We start from the raw sequence: 20,036 nt of genomic DNA on the forward strand, positions 1-20,036 counted from the left end.
CTAGAAATCGAAACCTCCGGCATAGAATGTAGTTTAACTTAGATGCGCTTCATTTTACTGTATGAGGAGTATAATAATTTTTAGTTTAGAGAGGGTTGTTTGTAATGAAATTATGCGGGTTCCGCCTTTACCTCAGTGACGGGCACAGAGTAGATGTTCTCCTGTGAATTCCCTTCTCCACAACATCTATAGTCACTGTTCACAGAGAGGTTTGACGAGCAACAGTTAGGAGTAGCTTTGCAGATAATTCTTAACTTCCAGTGAATTGGAATAATTCAATTATTTAATGTTAACTATATTTCAAGCCTGCTGCATTCCAAATCAACATATGTTAGAAAATGGAAATAGAGGGTAAAGTACACACGAAGGCTCCATTTTAGTTTGAGCATACCAGCCTCTCCTTTGCTGCCTTTTGATTTGTTATTTGCACATCTGGTGCCATTGACATTTATGAAGTGACCTCTTTTTTTCTTTCTTCCACATGCACACACCCAGTGCAGGGAGTTGAACAGTCATACATGCAATGAACACAGTATTTCATGGTTAATGTACCATCCTTTATGAGAATATGCTAGCATAATGATAGGGGGCTGAAGCATGTAATCTATAATTAATACAAAGTGAACTGTCATGTAGGGCAAAATGGGCCTTTCTGCAGAAGTATAAGTGCAGTCATGGAAACGGCTATAGCTCCTTGATTGTAATTATTCAGCCTCACTAGGGGTCTGCAGCTAGCTATTAAAGTGCTAGTGGTCCCTCATGGAGTAGTCTACTATCCAATTAAACTTTCACAAGTCTATTCAGGAGGCACACTTCAGGCTGTCAAGACATTGTGGGACACCACTGTGTTCCATTAAATAGTGTCAAGCACCTGCATTTCTAATAGAACATAATGTTTTTGGTTACCTTTTGCATATAGAATTTCATCAGAGAATTTTCTTCATCTGATTTGAACAATTTGAATCTCTAGACAGATAAAACATTTGTAATTGGAATAGATAAAGGTCTTTAGTATCTGATACTTAGCAGGACTGTACTAATTTACCATTTTCTCTCCTCTATCAAAGAAAAGCATATGCAGAAGTCAGTGAGAAACAAAGAAAAGTTAAATGTTTGGGATAAATGGCAAAATAAATGCAGCTGAAGTTAAAAATCAATAAACAAAATATTTCAATGTGTATTCAAAAGTTTGTACAGCCCTATTAGATACAAATCCCAAAATCTAGGAAAAATACACACCACCACCACCAAAACATTCTATGGTTTTATGAGTTAAGGACTTCCATTAAAACTATTGCAAATTCTACTGCAAACTTCAAAATAAAAATGGGCTGAATCTCCAATACGTGAAATGAAAATGATTTTGAAAAACCCTGTAGATGCAGAATGTTGTGGAAAAGTCTTAACTGACAAGTAGGTTACTTGCTTCATCTCTCCATGACACCGTTTTCTAATTTGTTAACTGAGGTATTTAGGCAAAAAGCTTTAAAACTCTGAAACAATGACTTTATTAAAAAGTAGCAGCCGATCTTGAAAATATGTAATTTCAATAAGAATAAGCAGACTTCAGAGAAGGAAAGATCAATCTTCATACTTTTTGCTATCAACTTTTGCTTTTCATTTTAGTTTCATTTCATTTTGTTTTTGCATTAGGAGGTAAATGGCTAGTCAGTCATTAACATGGTATTTTCAGAGGTATGTGCAGATTATGTTAAATTACCAATTGTACACAGGTATTTTATCTGCTCCCTGGAGTCCATAACAATAAAAGAATAAAAAATTAAAAAAAAAAAAACCAAAACCAAAAAAACTGCACAACCCTTCCTCCATGGAGTGGGTACCACTTTGGAGAAAGCTGGAGTGCTCTTTCATCACTTCCCTCCACAACATCATTACTATGATTGTTCGGAGAATACTGTTCTCAAAAGAACCAAATAGGATGCAGAGAAAGCACAGGAAGTGAAGAATGATCAATTAAAGTGCAATAGTCAGAGACAGGAAGAAGCTTGGTAGACAAAATAGAAAGGAACCGTAGGGAGGTTGTTTAAGGTAATTCACTGGGTCCATGTCAGAAAAGCAGGTCTATATGAAAATGTGTAGACACCAGGAACTTTGTAAAAAGCTAACCCCATTGCACTTGTATTTTACTTCTTAAAGGCAAAAGTCCAAGATAGAATAAAGACTGTTTACTCATAAAACTTGTAGCAAGGAAATCTTTCAGCCATCCTTTCATTTCATTTCAGCAAGGGATCAAAGGTGTTGGGGAAAAAAGGTAAATTTTATAGAGGAAAAAAAAGAAAAATCTGAGTCTCTGGTAAGCATTCTATTAAGGGGGATTTTTTATTTTTGGAAGTGGGGGAGACTTGCTAATTGGTCTTGAGGTACATTGATTGGTATTTGTTTGGTTGCACCAGGACAACAAGGCAGTTCGAGGACATCTTTTAAATGGAAGGATTGTTTAATATTAGGGTGGATGGTTTTCTGTGGCCTATAATTTCCTGGAAAAGCCAACTGGATCATTTTTCAGAGACAAACTGTCCTTATGAGATGAGCGGATGGCTACTATAGCAGGCAGTTTGTCAAATTTTACTCAGCCATTCAAAAAAAAATCTAGAAATTTCTAATGGTACACAACAATGTTAACTCAATAAAAGTCTTGGTCATATAGGTAGATATTGCATATGATACTGTAGATGATGTATGTTATACATACAGTACATAGCATAATAGATAGATAGATCCCAGTTAGTCACTCAACAAAGCTTCAGTGTTCTCACTTGTAAAATATGCTAACACCCGCTTTACAGAGTCATTTCAAGTTTTTTTTTAATACTTAGCAGAAGAGTGCTTATCATATAGTGTATACCACACATATATTCATATACATCTGTCATATCCAGAAGGATGGTTAATATTACATAAGAAGTATCACAGTAATTCTGGGGTGATGAAATCATCTCAGTTTGTCCCAAATTTCCCCCATTTTAAAGCTGAAAGTTCTACACCACGGGAGCTCCTTAGTCCTGGGTGAAGAAGGACTGTTGCTCCCCTCAGTAGTTCATATGGAGTGGCTGAAATGAAATTTATTTTTAGATCAAACTCTAAGAATGAATCCCTTCCTAATAAACATGACTTTAAAACCATAATTGAGATTAGTGTAATAATATAATGCAGTTTTCTGACCCCAAAACATCCCCACCCCTAAGAGAACAAAACTGCAGGTAAGAGTCAGAGTTACCCAACTATGCAGCCATTTTTTGGTTGGCAAACAAAACTAACTCATTGGAATCAAAATAAAAGGTGCTCATGTAGGTAAGATACATACAAATTATGACTAGAGTAATTGGAGCCATAACAAAAAGAGATACAGAGAAAACACAAACTGACCGTCCATAACACCACGCCTTAACACACTAATGAAGATCGTTATTAATTCCTTGTAAGGATATATAAAAACTGATGCCAGACCTCTGTATTTATATATATATATCATATATGCATACATACAGAATTCATACTATATACACATAATAAAATGGTCTCGGTGTTTTTTGTTTTTGTTTTTTTATCCTCAACCAATCATTTCCACATTTTGCTAATCATTTTATTCCTGATACATAAATGACAATACATGCAGGAAAAATATATTTAATTGAAAAAAAAAAAGAGAAACGAATAACGTGGTGGCCAAAATAAATTCCTTACTTAGCAATTCCCTTTGGGCAGGATTTATAGCCATATGAAGTCCAGATCCAAAGTAGGAAAAAACAATTTTCATTTATAGACGATTGTTTTGGTCACGTATGATACATAGCCTCATATTGTTATATACACATGTTGTATTGTATTAAGAACTGGGATAATCAATGGATTAACAGTACTATCCAAAACTGAAAATAAATGATGAAAGTGTTGTGTTAAACCGCCTCCCTGTAACCACGGGGTTTAGCACTTACCTTTCGAAGATCTCTCTGCGTATACTCAAATAATGCAGTGTTTCGACTCTGTATTGAATGTGTTAACCCTAACCAGGAGACGTTTTCCATGTTACTAATACTTGCTAATGTTACTGACTTCTTACCATGTACTAAGGTATTTGATATATTATTTTCATTACTTTATTCCATGGAATCCCAAAACAAAACTATGAGGTAGTATTTCAACTGCCTCTATTTTCAGACGAGAAAATTAGTCGTAGAAAGATAAAGTAATTTACTCTAAGTCAAACAGTCAAGTTGGGATTTAAACTAAATCTGTCTTATTCTGATATTAAGTAGAATTCATAAACAGAAAACTATTAAAAAAATGCTTAGAATAGCATATTCAATTATGAACAGTGTCACATTTCCTGCTCTCTAAGAATGGCGGGGGAGGGGGGGAAGCAAGTATCTCCAGTTAACTCCTCAGTATTTCCCAAGGAAATAAATTTCTGAGGAAACCACTAGAGTACATATTCAGCAGGCTGTAGAGGACTTCAGGATCCATGCAGTTACTCATCCTGCTTGCTACAGTTCCAAGAAGTTGGGTCATAATTAATTAAGAAGTTCTTTCTCTAAATGAACTAAGAAGGTGAGACCAACATCAAAAGGATTCTCCCCTTCAGGAATTTCTAACACAGGCCTCATCTGAACAGACTCACAGACTGAGGGAAAAGCCTTTTCAATAATATGCGCTGTTCCTTTCGCAAGATGTTTCTTCTGATTTGCTGTATAAATATCTGGCATTGGAGAACAGAAAAAAAGGTCTTTTGCTGTTTCAATTCCTTTCGTGTAAATTATTTTGAAAACTCCACTGTCAGTCAGCAGACTTTTGCAAGATGGTGGAATAGGAAAATCCTAACATAACTCCTCCCATCGACACACCAAATCTAAAATCACACATGGATCCTTTCGCTCTGAATAATATCTGAAAAGTACATAAACCGCTTCTTCACAACAGAGGATAAAAGGACAAGATTGAGACATGTAGGAGTGAAAAAGACACAATCTTGCCAAAAACTCTATACCCAAATGAGGCAAAACTTAACAGGGAAGAATCTCACCTGAGACGTGTTTTTCCCAGAGGAGCAAGGGGTTGGTATCCCACATCAGGCACCCCAACTCCTGGGCTCTGCACTGGAGAGAGGAGCCCCCAAATGCCTGGCTTAGAAAACCAGTGAGGCTAATGTCCAAGGGACCCAAAGTGATAGAGGAAACTGAGATTCTGTGAACGTACAGCAGTTTGAAAAGTGCCTAAGACTGTACGTCAAAGAAATACGCTTGCCAATTTAAAAACATCTGCTGGAGGTGCAGGGGACAGTTAAAACTCTACCTCCAGAGACAGAAGTGCTGTCAGATACCATTTCCCCACTCCCTACCTACCCTGCTAGCACAGGTGGACGAGCTCACACAGGGTATCTAGCCCACCGCCACTGCATGGACGCAGCTGAAGAGCACCCCAGGTGCAGCACCCCCCCTTCTCTGGCTGGGTCAGGTGAGAGCAAATGGCTGGGGCATGCCCCCACTTCGCCGTTCAAGTCTGCACTCACGGATGATTTGAGCACTTCGCTATTCCCTGGCAGGGCTGGCTGAGTATGAGAGGTCTTGGCAGTCTCCCACTCCCAGCCTGAAGCTGGTGCCTACACAGACAAGGCCCTCTCAAAGCTGCATCCCAGAAGCCTGTGGGCACATACAGGCAAAACATTTTCCCGCTGCCTTTCTGAGGCAGGTCAGCATGGCCAATCCCTATGCTCTCCAGCTGCTCCGCTAAAGCCAGCGGGAATGGGCAGTCCATACAGGGGATGCCTCTTGATCGCCTGGCCCTGGTGACCAAGGACACTGGTGTTCCAGAGCTCCACAGGAAGGTAACAACTGGAGAGACAGTTCTTGGCAGGCCGCCACTGCCCAGGGCACTGCGCAGACAGCAGACTAAAACACAAACCCAGATGTCCTATGAAAAAAGCCTGTTTATTTAGCCTGGAGCCTCAGCCTGAGAATCAAGCATTAGTTTTTCCACACATCTAGAAGCTAAGGAGGTATTCCCAGGGAATGTAAGCGGGGAGACACCACCTTTGGGCACTCCCTTGGTGTCACTACAGCCTGACAGAACCCTTCAGAGAGGAGCTGACACGCTCATCTGAAGCCCTGCTTTTTTTTAATTTTCACCCGGGGAACACCTCCAGATCTGGTCTGAAGCCCAGCAGGGATTATGATCGCAGCCCCATAGGACTGTATATATTTGAGTACTTTAAAAGTTGCTGCATGGGGGGTCTGCCTTCCAATCAGCCTGAAACTGGTGCTAAATGAAATTCCTCTCCTTGGAATACTGGCAGTTCTTGGCACACCCTCAACGGCAGAGACAATCAAGAAAATACTAGGCAGTTCAGAGTTCAAAAGACAACCAAGAGCTAGGAAAAAAACTGAATGAAAAAGTTTATCACCTACACAAGGCCACTCCTTCAAGACTAAGAGAGGTAGCGGTTTCACCTAATTTATAGAAACAAACACTTTAGAAAGTGAAGCAAAATAAGCCAACAGACTAATAGGTTCCAAAGGAAGGAACTAGATAAAACATCAGAAAAATAACGTAATGAAATGGAGATAAGTTCCCTAGCTGATAAAGAATTCAAAGCAATTGTCATAAAGATGCTTACTCAGGGGCGCCTGGGTGGCACAGCGGTTAAGCGTCTGCCTTCAGCTCAGGGCGTGATCCCGGCGTTGTGGGATCGAGCCCCACATCAGGCTCCTCCGCTATGAGCCTGCTTCTTCCTCTCCCACCCCCCCCCCCGCATGTGTTCCCTCTCTCGCTGTCTCTATCTCTGTCGAATAAATAAATAAAAAATCTTTAAAACAAAACAAAAAAAAAGATGCTTACTCAATTCAGGAAAAGAATGGATGAACAAAGTAAGAACTTCAATGAAGAAATGGAAAATATAAGAAAGTACCAAAGTAAAGACAGAGGAGAATAATACAGTAACTGAACTGAAAAAATACACTTAGAGGGTCTCAGCTAAATAAGCAGAAATACAGATCAGGGAGCTGGAAGACAAAGCAATGGAACTTACCCAGACAGAGCAGCAGAAAGAAAAAGTAATCTTTAAAAATGAGGATAACCTCAGGGATCTCTGGGACGGTCTCAAGAATAACGATCACACAATAGGGTTTCCAGAAGGAGAGAGAACGAGAAAAGGGGCATAAAACTTATTTGAAGAAATAATTGCTGAAAACTTCCCTAACTTAGAGAAGGAAACAAGACATCCAGCTCCAGGAATCCCAGAGAACTCCAAATGAAATGAACCTAAAGAAACCCACACCAAGACACATTATAATTAAAACGTCGAAAGTTAAACAGAGAATCTTAAAGGCAGCATGAGAAAAAGAAATTGTTATAAATAAAGAAAACCCCAAAAGGTTATCAACAGATTTTTTCATCAGAAACTTTGCAGGCCAGAAAGGAGTAGCATGACATAGTCCAAGTGCTGAAGGGAAAAACTTCCTATGAAGAACACTCTACCCAGCAAGGTGGTCATTTAGAACTGAAGGAGAGAGAAAGACTTTTCTTAATAAATAAAGTTCTAAAGTACTAAACTAGCTTTACAAGAAATGTTAAGCAGACTTTTTTTAAGCTGAAAAGAAATGACATTAATTAATAACAAGAAAACATACAAAAGTAAAAATTTCAGTGGAAAAGGGAAATATATAGAATAAGTAATTAATCACTTATAAAGCTCCTATGACAGTTAAAAGACAAAAGTAGTAAAATTAAAACTGCAATATTTAGGTAAGAGATAAAAAGATGTAAAATGTGACATCAAAACAAACTGGGGGAGAAGGAGTAAAAATGTAGAGCTTCAGAATGTCAAATTTAAGTAGCTATCAACTTAAAATAGATTGCATACATAAAATGTTATATATGAATCTCTTGGTAACCACAAAGCAAACATTTATAGTAGATACACAAAAGAAAGTGAGAAAGACATCTAAACGTAACAGAAGAAAGTCATCAAACCACAAGAAGAGAGAAAGTAGAAAGGAACAGAGAGGAACTACTAACACAGACAAAAAACAACTAACAAAATAGAAGTACATACCTATCAATAATCACTTAAATGTAAATAGACTAAATTGTCCAATCAAAAGATATACAGTGGCTGATGGATTAAAATTTAAGAACCATCCCTATGCTACCTACAAGAGGTTCATTTCCGATGTAATGACACACACTGACTAAAAGTAAAGGGATGGGAAAAAGATATTCCGTGCAAATGGAAACAAAATGAATGCTAGTGTAGCTATTCTCATCTCAGACAAAATAATCTTTTTTTTTAAGATTATTTATTTATTTGACAGAGAGAGAGCTCACAAGCAAGGGGAGTGGAAGAGGGAGAAGCAGGCTCCCTGCTGAGCAGGGAGCCCAATGCAGGACTCTGTCCCAAGACCCTGGATCATGTCCTGAGCTGACGGCAGACACTTAACCGACTGAGCCACCCAGGCACCCCCAAAATAGGCTTTAAAACAAAGACTAATAAAAGACAATAGGGGCACTACATAATGATAAAGGGGCGAATGCAGGAAGGAAATAATTATAAATATATATGCACCCAACATAGGTGCACCAAAATATAAAGGGCAAATATTAACAGACTGAAAAGGAGAAATTGAAACAATACAAATAATAGAAGACTTTTAACTCCCTACTTATGTCAACGGATAGATCAGACAGAAAATCAGTAAGAAAACCTCAGACTCAAATAATACATTACACCAGATGGACTTTACAAAACAATCCATCTGGAATTAGCAGAATACACATTCTTCTCAAGTGCACATGGATCAGTCTCCAGAATAAAGCAAATGGTAGGACACAAAACAAGTCTTAATAAATTCAGTAAGATTGAAATCATATCAAGCTTCTTTTCCTATCACAATAGTATGAAACTAGAAATCAATTACAAGAAGAAAATTGGAAAAACTACAGATACGTGGAGATTGAACAACACATTAACGAACTACAAGACCATAGAGGAAAACAAAGGACAAATAAAAGAAATACCCAGAGGTAAATGAAAATAGATAAGACATATCACAATCTATGGGATTCTGCAAAAGCAATTTTAAGAGGGAAGGAAGTTCACAGCAATACAGGCCTACCTCAAGAAATAAATGAAATCTCAACCAATTTACCTTTACACCTAAAAAAAAAAAAAAAAAAAAATCCAAAACTAAAAGGAAAGAAATGCAGATCAGAATAAAAATAAATGAAAATGAGTCTAAATGAAATAGCATCTAAAAAGACAGTAGAAAATATCAGTGAAACTTAAAGTTGGTTCTTGGAAAAGATAAACAATACTAATAAACCCTTAGCCAGACTCACCAAGAAGAAAAGATAGCAGACTCAAAAATCAGTAATGCAAAACAACTTACTACTGATACTATAGAAATATGAACGTTCATGAGACAGTACTGTGGACAATTATATACCAACAAATTGGACAACCTAGAAGAACAAATGAATTCCTATAATTTTATAATCTCCCATGAGTGAATTATGAAGAAACATAAAATGTGGATAGACTCGTTTCTAATAAGGATTGGATCAATAATCAAAAACTTTTCAACAAAGTCAAGGATCAGGCAGCCTCAAAAGTGAATTCTATCAAACATCAAAAATTTAATACCTACTTCTTTTGAAAATCCCCCAGAAAACTCAAAAGGAAGGAATGCTTCCAAACTCATTTTACTAACAGTAAAATAAGAGAAGAACACCACAAGAAAAGTACAAGACAATATCCTTGATGGACAGAGATATGAAAATCCTCAACAAATACTAGTACACTGAATTCAAAAACACATTAAAAGGATTAGATACTACGATCAAGTGGGACTTATTCCAGGGATACAGGGCTGGTTTGACATCTGCCATCAATGTGATATACCACTATAAGAAAATGAAAGATAAAAATCATATGATCATGTCAACAGAAATAGAAAAAACATTTGACAAAATTCAATACACATTTATGAGAAAAACCTATCAACAAAGTGGGTATAGAGGGAATGTACCTCAACATAATAAAGGCCATAAATGACAAAGACCATAGCTAATATACCCAAGTGAAAAGATGAAAGCTCTTCCTCTAACCTATGGAAAAAAACCAGGATGCCCACTATCCCAAGTTTTATTCAAGAAGTATTGGAAATCCTAGCCATAGCAATTAGACAAGAAATAAAAGGCATACAAATTGGAAAAGAAGAAGTAAAACTGCCACTATTTGCAGATGACAGACTATAAATAGAAAACTCAAAAGACTATCAAAACACTCTTAGAAATAATATATGAATTCAGTAAAGTTGTAGGATACAAAATTAATGTACGAGAATCTGTTGCATTTATATACACTAATAATGAACTATCTTATCAGACACAAAGATCAAGAAAACACTCCCATTTATAATAGCATAAAAAAGGAATAAAATACTTGGGAATAAATTTAACCAAAGAGGTAAAAGACCTGTACACTGAAAATTATAAGATGCTGATAAAAGAATTTGAAGGGGGCGCCTGGGTGGCACAGCGGTTAAGCGTCTGCCTTCGGCTCAGGGCATGATCCCGGCGTTATGGGATCGAGCCCCACGTCAGGCTCCTCTGCTATGAGCCTGTTTCTTCCTCTCCCACTCCCCCTGCTTGTGTTCCCTCTCTAGCTGGCTGTCTCTATCTCTTCAAGTAAATAAATAAAATCTTTAAAAAAAAAAAAGAATTTGAAGAACACACAAATATATGAAAAGGTATCTGGTGGTTATAGATTGGAAGGATAAATATGATTAAAATGTCTATACTACCCAATGCAATATTGGTGCAATCCCTATCAAAATTTCAGTGTCATTTTTCACAGAACTAGAGCAACTAATTCTAAAATTTATATGGAACCAAAAATGACCCTAAGTAGCCAAAACAATCTGGAGAAAGAACAAAGCCAGAGTTATCCCACAACCTGTTTCAAACTATACTACAAAGCTATAATAATTAAATCAGTATAGTATTGGCATAAAACAGACAATGTATCAATGAAATGGAATGGAGTATCTAAAAATGAACCCACACACATCTAGTCAACTTACAACAAAGGAGGCAAGAATATTCGATGCATAAAGGGAAGTGTCTACTTTCCTACAATTTCCACAAAAGGAAATTGTACATCTACCTTCAAAAGAAGGAAACTGGACACTATCCCATACCACATACAAAACTTAACTCAAAGTGTAAGTTGACTTGAACTTAAGACCTTAAACTATAAAAATTCTAGAAGAAAACCTAGCTCATAATCTCCTTGTCATCAGTCTTACTGATATTTTATTTTGGATCTGACTCCAAAGGCAAGGGAGACTAAAGTATAAATAGACAAATAGGGCTACCTCAAAATAAAAAACTTCTGCACAACAAAGGAAACCATCAAAAAACAAAAAGGCAACCTACCGAACAAGAAAATATATTTGCAAATCATATATCTAACCAGGGTTTAATATCCAGAATATATAAAGAACACATACAACTCAATAACAAAAAAAGCAATCCAATTAAAAAATAGAGAATCTTTTCCAAAGAGGATATACAGATGGCCAACAGACAACTAAAAGATGTTCAACATCACAAATCATCAGGAAAATGCAAATCAAAAACACAATGAGGTATCACCTTACACTGGTCACAATGGCAATTATCAGAGAAAGAAGAAAGAAGTGTTAGTGAGGATGCAGAGCAAAGCAAACCCTTGCGCATATGATTGTGAATGTAAATTGGTGACCTGTAACAGAAAGCAATATGGAGGTTTCTCAAAAAACTAAAAATAAAAATACCGTATTATCAAGCAATTTCATTAGTGGATCTCCAAAGAAAATGAAAACACTAATTCAAATAGATGTGTGCAACCCTATGTTCATTACAACGTTATTTACAATAGTCAAGATATGAAAACAACCTAAGTGTCCACTGATGGATGACATGATTACTAGTAAGGATAACTTTATTCATTACTAGTAATGGATAAAGAAGATGTGGAATAGGGGAACCTGGGTGGCTCAGTCGGTTAAGCATCTGCCTTGGCTCAGGTCATGATCCCAGGGTCCTGGGATAGAGTCCTGCATCAGGCTCTCTGCCCAGTGGGGAGCCTGCTTCTCCCTCTCCCTCTGCCTGCCACTCCCCCTGCTTGTGCTCTCATTTTCTGTCAAATAAATAAATAAAATCTTAAAAAAAAAAAAAAGATGATGTGGAATAACCCCCCCCACATACACATTGGAATAATTCCCCACCATAAGGGGGGGAAAATGAAATATTGTCATTTGTGACATTAATAGACCTTGAGAGCATTAAGCTAAGTGAAATAAGACAGAAAAAGACAAATACCTCATAATTTGACTTATATGTGTAATCTAAAAATCAAAACAAACAAATAAACCAAAACCCAGACTCATAGATAAGGAGCACAGATCTGTGGCTGCCAGAGGAAAGAGATGGTGGGGGAAGCAAAATTGGTGAAGGGGATCAAGAAGTACAAGCTTCTGGGGCGCCTGGGTGGCACAGCGATTGAGCGTCTGCCTTCGGCTCAGGGCGTGATCCCAGGGTTCTGGGATCGAGCCCCACATCAGGCTCCTCTGCTGTGAGCCTGCTTCTTCCTCTCCCACTTCCCCTGCTTGTGTTCCCTCTCTCACTGGCTGTCTCTATCTCTGTTGAATAAATAAATTAAAAAAAAAAAAAAGTACAAGCTTCTAGCTATAAAATGAATGTATCATGGGGAATACAGTCAATGATATTCTTTGAACTTTATATAGGGAGAGATGCTAACTAGACTTATTATGGAGAATACTTTGCAATGTATACAAATGTTGAATCACTATGTTGTACAGCTGAAACTAGGATAATATTGTATGGCAATTATACCTGAATAGAAAAAAAAAAAAATTCCAGTGTCAGAGTTGTTTTTTACTTTCCTCCCTAACTTTTTGAGAGTTCTATGCCTTTAAACATCAGAATAAGAATTGCTTCACAGTTTATAGATTATCTTTAAAGGTTGCATCACCACATCTTTTAGAAACAGTCTTATCTAATACCAGCTGACCTTGTGGTATGTCGATCGGCTTAAATCAAGGATTGGCAACCATTACAAATGAATCCCCACTCAAGGCACAGTGCCTGCACTATTGACACCTGCCTCACCTTGTGCTGCCAGAGTGCAGACAGATTTCAGAGTATCTTACTCAGAGAATTACTCTCTTGATAGTTGTAGAATTTAAGAGCAAGAAGAAAACGAACAAAATGTTGAAAAGAAATACCAGAATTGTATTGGGGGTGGGGGAGAAATAGCCCTCCCACCTCCTCCCTATAAGACAGTCTGAGCTCTTTTATCTCCTTCTCAAAAGAACTGACACACCCAACAGCAAGAATTAAAAATGCTAAATTTGAAGGACCATACATCTTGCAACCGTAATATACTTCTTAAGTTTTAATTAGCAAAGGGGTATAGATGTTTCAAGGCTGTTTCTGTGTTGTATTTCTAGGTCTAGAAATATCGGCTATGCTATATAGTAACAAATCTTGTGCTCCCTTATTGGTTCCAAATAAGCCCTGTTTTTATTAACAGTTAAAATGTCAACACAAATTATGCTCCAAGCATTGCTTACAATCATCCTGCTCTTGACAGCTCATAGCTAACACCAAAGATGAGCTTGTCAAACCAGATTCCCATAGAACAGAGAACTTACCCAGTATCAAGATTTACTAACAAAGCATGCAGGTGTTCAAGAGGCCTGGATGAAACAAGAGGTCTGGGACTTCCACATCCTTTCTTACAACTTCAGGAATTCGCTCCTTGGGTCAGAATAATAATAATGGACTCTGGGAAACAAACTGAGGGTTTTAGAGGGGAGAGGGGTGGGGGGATGGGCTAGCCCAGTGATGGGTATTAAGGAGGGTACGAATTGCATGGAACAATGGGTGTTATACGCAAACAATGAATCATGGAACACTACATCAAAAACTAAGGATGTACTGTATGGTGACTAACATATCATAATAAAAAAATAAAAACAAAAACAAAAAACCCAGAATAATTAAAAAAAAAAAAAAAAAACTCAGGGGAGATACCCGAGTAGGTGCCTGGGTGTCTCAGTCAGTCAAGCATCAGACTCTTGATTTTGGCTCAGGTCAAGGTTGTGGGATCAAGCCCCGTATCGAGCCATGCTGGGGGCATAGAGCCTGCTTAGGTTTCTCCCTCTGCCTCTCTCTCTGCCCCCCCCCATCTATTCCCCTCCAAAAAGAAAAAAAGAAAGAAGAAAAGATAGGTGCCTGAGATCCCTCAGAAAGCAGTGAGCATTTAAGTCCTAAAATGTCACCATTAGAGAATTATATGAGAGCCATGTCTCGAAAGTCCATAGATCATTGGTTTTTTGTTAATCACAGATAATCCTAAACTAAGGACATTCTGTTCAATCACTGTATAGATAAGGACTCCTCTCCTTACAAATTTGATTAGTCTACTTGCCCAGAGGCCCACCTATCATATTCCTAAGAAGAAACCTAGCCACCTGCCCTCTTTTCTTTTCTTTGGAAACACAGGCTCACTCAAAACCCCACACTCAGCAATTGGAGAATAAATGAATCATAGGGCACCTTTTAACTTTTTTTTGTTAGCAACTGACCTTGGAGAAACTCATTGACAACTCATCAAGATGGTAAGGATTCACTGGCGCTGTGACAAAGTAGACTTTTTAGGTCACAGGCTCCATAACCACAAAGAGAAAATGTTCCCTCCCTTTTAGAATTCCTACTGACTTTTGAATTTGTGGGGAGAAAAAAAAAAAAGTGACTATCCACATTCTGTTTCATGAATTTTCTAGTGAATATATCCTATTGACCTTATTACTAAAAGCTAATCCTATGAATTATGAACAGCTATATCAGCATTGAATTCCTAGAATGCAATCTCACTTGTTACATTTAACTCATCTTGTAAAATAAGACAGGTATAAATCAAGACACATGATTTCTGATTTCGTTAAATAAATGAACTTTTGGTGATAGTGCACCTTCACACATCATACCTCAGTTTGTTAAATGTTCTCAGCCTAGAAAAAGCTAGTTTTAGGTAGAGATCAAACTATTTAACCATGCTTGAAAGCAACCCTTTTAAAACCTGTTCATCTCCGATATGACGGTTACATTAACTTCCCTGATCATTGACACTCAATACATTAGTACTGCCTATTGTTATCCATTCTTTCTAAGAGAATAAAAATACAAATAACTTTTAATTAGTTCCTAGTATATGCCAACACTTCGTTCCAGATGCTTGGACTCAATCATTAAATTCAGCTGAATGGTATTCTCTTTGATGCCAAACAAAGCTGCATTTAGAGGGTACACGAATTTCATCATGACAAGTCTTTACTGCTGTAATTCTATGATATACCCTTCCTTAAAATCTCGGTGGCGTTCAAAACCAATAAAAGTGACCAAAATGCAATTCCATTGAGTTGCCACCCCTTAAGCAAATGCAAAGAGGGATTTTAAATGATACCTAACTTTCGAGTTTGTTGACTTTTAAAAAGTTTTATCATTTCAATCAGAGTTGCATATTAAATTCTGCTTATACTGTCATTTCTTATGGTTTGTTATTGGTTTCCCTCCCCTCTCCCTCTCACTCATATCATCACCTTTTCTCCAGAACCTACTATCTTTAGAGAAGATAAATATATTTCATTTGTTCAGATGTACAAGTCCTCTTATCCTATGGGTTAACTGCCAATGTCAGACTGAAGCTGCCATTAATAAATATTTACTACCTACTGGAGTTTGAACTTTTTCACTATTCAAGAGATTATTTGCACTTAAATTTTTTGATTACGGAAGAATTACCTTTCTAATAGATAATTTGATTCCCAAATTAAATTTTAAAACCAGGTACTTGCCTAAACTTAAGCAGAACTACTCAAATTCCATTTCTAATTACTTGACTATATATTTCTTCCTAGAATTCTGCAATTAGCCTCATAGTTTTTAGATTTTTTTCTCTTCCTACCTCAGCAAAGATCTACAGTGAAGCTTTCATCAAGTTAAATTAACCTATAAATAAAACTTTGCTTTTCACAACCTAGACATTTTATAACATAGTATGGACATATAGTAGAAAAATATAGCAGAAACTATGTCTTTGCATAGTTTGACCTGCCAACCCATATCATTATATTTTTTAAAAAGGCAATTATATGCAACTGATAACAGAACTCTACCTCTTGAACTAATAATGATACACTGTATGTTAATTAATTGAATTTAAATAAAATAAAATTTAATTAGAAAAATAAAAAAGCAATTAAAGAATTCCATATAAATATTTAATGCTATTTTCAACATCTTTAGTAATCTTTCTTTAAATTATTTGAATGATGTATAAAATATCTCAACTTGAAGATCAAAGATTAAATACAGTATTAGGTTAAAACTGTCTCAGTAATTATTCCATACAACTTATTTTACTTACACAGAAATATAGTTTAGGATAACAAATAGGGAAATTCATGTGAGATGTTTAAGTTCTTATTTAAGAATTGATCCATAATAAATCGTGGAAGGAACAGAGATGCCCTTCAACAGATGACTGGATTAAGAAGTTGTGGTCCATATATACAATGGAATATTACTCAGCTATCAGAAAGAATGAATTCTCAACATTTGCTGCAACATGGATGGCACTGGAGGAGATAATGCTAAGTGAAATAAGTCAAGCAGAGAAAGACAGTTATCATATGGTTTATCTCATCTATGGAACATAAGAACTAGGAAGATCGGTAGGGGAAGAAAGGGATAAAGAAAGAGGGGGTAATCAGAAGGGGGAATGAAGCATGAGAGACTATGGACTCAAAAACAAACTGAGGGCTTCAGAGGGGAGGGGGTGGGGGAATGGGATAGACTGGTGATGGGTAGTAAGGAGGGCACGTATTGCATGGTGCACTGGGTGTTATACGCAGCTAACGAATCATCGAACTTTACATCAGAAACCAGGGATGTACTGTATGGTGACTAACATAATAAAAAAAAAACATTAAAAAAGAAAAAAGAATTGATCCATAAAATTAAACTTATTTATCTCTGAGATTGTATGGAAAACTGGCCACGCAACTCAAATTTAAGAATGCTAAATATTATACTTATTTTTATTTCTGCCAAAATAATCCCATTTCTACTGAAAGCCCTAAGTAGGAACATCCAGTGACAATTATACAAATATTCAAACTTCAAACTGTTTCTCTGAACTCAGGCTTCCTCTATGACTTTTAGGAGAAGTCTGAGAAAGAAAAGTCCAATAGTTTTTAATCAATAGGCAGGAAGTGAATTACACAACTATAGGGATGATGATAATTTCAGGCAGAAAATTATTACACCAATAACCAGAGGCAAAGGTTTTTACTCGTGACTGAAGATTGTTATATGAAATTGATAGTTATTGGAAACATAGGTTTCTGAAGAGTTTTTCAAATGATCGATCCTCTGGGTACCACTTAAAATTCTGATTCATGAAGTCTGGAGTAAGATAACTAAATTTTCTTCCTCAGGTAATCCTGCTTATCCAGCAGGCCCTGAATCACCGCTTTCATTTAAATGCTAAGCTATAGGTGCCAAGATTTTTAAACACTAATGATAAGTATCACAGGACAACTATTTGGAAGGAATGCTCCCGCCTCACTCCTGTTTCATATACGTAATTTTTCAAATCAACCCTACTCCTCTTATTTTCCCAAGAAGAGTAACTAATCTCTTAGTTAGTTGGCATATAGGGATTAGCCCATAGTTCCCTAGTGAATAGAGTTAATCTAACAGAAACCCAGAGCATCAAAAGATTTGGTCTTTTTCCTCCTCCTTTTGCCACAAGGCCAGTGGCCACAGCAACCTGGCTAAGAGTTTCTCTTCTGCAGTTTACTCTTTGAAAATTGTTGCAATGCCTCAAATGGAGAAGTAGAGGTAAGACTGTTGTAAGGTCTCAACTGAAGGATAGCCCTGGGCAAGCCAATTCTGATATTGTGTTGCATTTTCTAAATTTGTATTTAGGATGAATTTTTTTCTGATATCACAAGCATGGGTCTTATTTTTCACCTGGGTTAGAACTTGTAGAAAAGAGAGGTGCTATATATAGAACCTCAAAACTGTAACAACACAAATAAATTATGGCTGAAGTTGAAACACGAAAGTAAGCATGAAGTAATTGAATATATTATTTTAGAAATGTGAAATCCCAGTAGTGTTCAGGGCAGGTCATTTTTTTTAAGGGAAATCCAGTGGAATTTTAGTGAATCCCAATGGAATGGAAGCATACATTTGAATTCCTAGCTTGAAAAAAAAAAATCATTAAATATACTCAATAAAAATGTGTGTGAGAACAAGAGGTAGTCAGAATATCTAGTTATACCCACTTGTTCCATTTGATCATATATCATCCCTCACAACTTTTAAAGAATAACACAATATGGATTATACAAATTTATCCATAAAAACCTAGATATTCCTTGCATGAGATGTAATATAAAAACCTGTGACATCCCAATACATATGAAATATCTTATTCGTTATGAACAATTGTCCTCCATATCCGTTATTTTCTAAGTTTTTAAAAAGAAATACTTTCAAATAGCATTACGAGTAAGTGAAGTTACGTTTAAGGAAAAATAAGCTGTACACACAATCCAGAATTTATTTCTCCCTGTGTGGTAGATATCTAGGTGTTCCATTTTTTTGTCAAACCTATCCTAAATATGCTTTTCTTTCTGAATTCCTTAGGTCATCTTGAATTTCTCATTTTCTTCAAGCATTCAATCACAATTCCTATTGACTATACCTCTGCAAATGTCTCTCTGAACTAATGCAATAGCTTATCTAATCTTCAAATTTCTCATTATTTCCATATTCTATTCAGTATTTGCACAATTACCAGACTAATTTTCTAAAATGGAAATTTCATCGTGCTCCTTTTCCATCCCTCATTTTTAAAACTTTCAACAAATCCACATTTTTTTTTAACACAGTAAAATATAAATCTTTTAGAATGGAACTCAAAATACCATTCCACTCGTTTGTAGTACTTTGTCACTGCTGTGTCACCATTCTGTCTCCCTGGGGTTAGTGCTGTAATTACATAGACACACCAGCAATTCACGGAGTATGCCACTCATGTGAATGTCCCTCTTTCTGAAAGTTTTAAAACATCTTTAAAACCCAGCTCCAGTATCACCTTCATTGAAAAGCCTTTTCTGAGTCTCCCATGTCTCCCATGTTATAGACTAATCACATCCTGCTCCTCTGAGGTTTTGTTTTTGTTTTTTAAGTAGGCTCTGTGCCCAACATGAGGCTTGAACTCACAGCACTATGACCATAGGGAACAACACTGTCTTATGTGCTTGAAAGTTACTAAGAGAGTATATTTTAAATGTTCTCACCACACGCGTGCACACGTGCGCACACACACACACACACACACACAAATGGTAGTTAGGTGATGTGATGGATGGGTCTTATTGTGGTAATTATTTCACAACATATGTGTGTATCAAATTATCACACTGGATACCTTAAGCTTGTTGTAGGTATATTGTATGCCTCAATATATTATATTTCAATAAAGCTGGTGAGGGAAGAAGAACCGCACATAAAAAGGAAGAAAAGGAAGGACAAAGATGATGGAAATGGGCTCAATCACTACTCAATAATTGTTCAGGGTAATCATTAAGCAAATATTAAACACAGGTCTTGGGAGTCCAAGAATACTTTCTATCTTCATGCTGTGAGCTCCTAAAGCAGTTAAGACAACAAGACATTCCATTCTGGATGTTTTAATAAGGAATACTTGTATCTGCATGTAATAGAAAGCCTGACCAATAGTCCGGAAGTACAGAGACTCCAACTGGCCCAAAAGTTCAATAACAGCATCAAGAGTAGACATACAGATGACCAACAAACAAATTAAAAGATGCTCAACATCGCTTATCATCAGGGAAATACATATCAAAGCCACAATG

The 20,036-nt window shown here is 36.7% G+C and overlaps 1 long non-coding RNA gene across 1 annotated transcript in view; it reads right to left on the reverse strand.

Moving 5' to 3' along the window:
• Positions 1-2,001: 2,001 nt before the first annotated feature.
• Positions 2,002-20,036, reverse strand: part of LOC148107104 (uncharacterized) — a 57,273-nt gene continuing 39,238 nt past the window's right edge. Inside the window, exon 4 of the long non-coding RNA XR_015723039.1 lies at positions 2,002-3,071. This is a non-coding gene — a long non-coding RNA (uncharacterized LOC148107104). The remainder of the gene's footprint in view (positions 3,072-20,036) is intronic.

The sequence above is a fragment of the Ursus americanus genome, chromosome 35 (genome assembly GCF_024610735.1).
Source record: "Ursus americanus isolate L20-20 chromosome 35, mUrsAme1.1.p, whole genome shotgun sequence".
Classification (NCBI taxonomy): Eukaryota; Metazoa; Chordata; class Mammalia; order Carnivora; family Ursidae; genus Ursus; species Ursus americanus.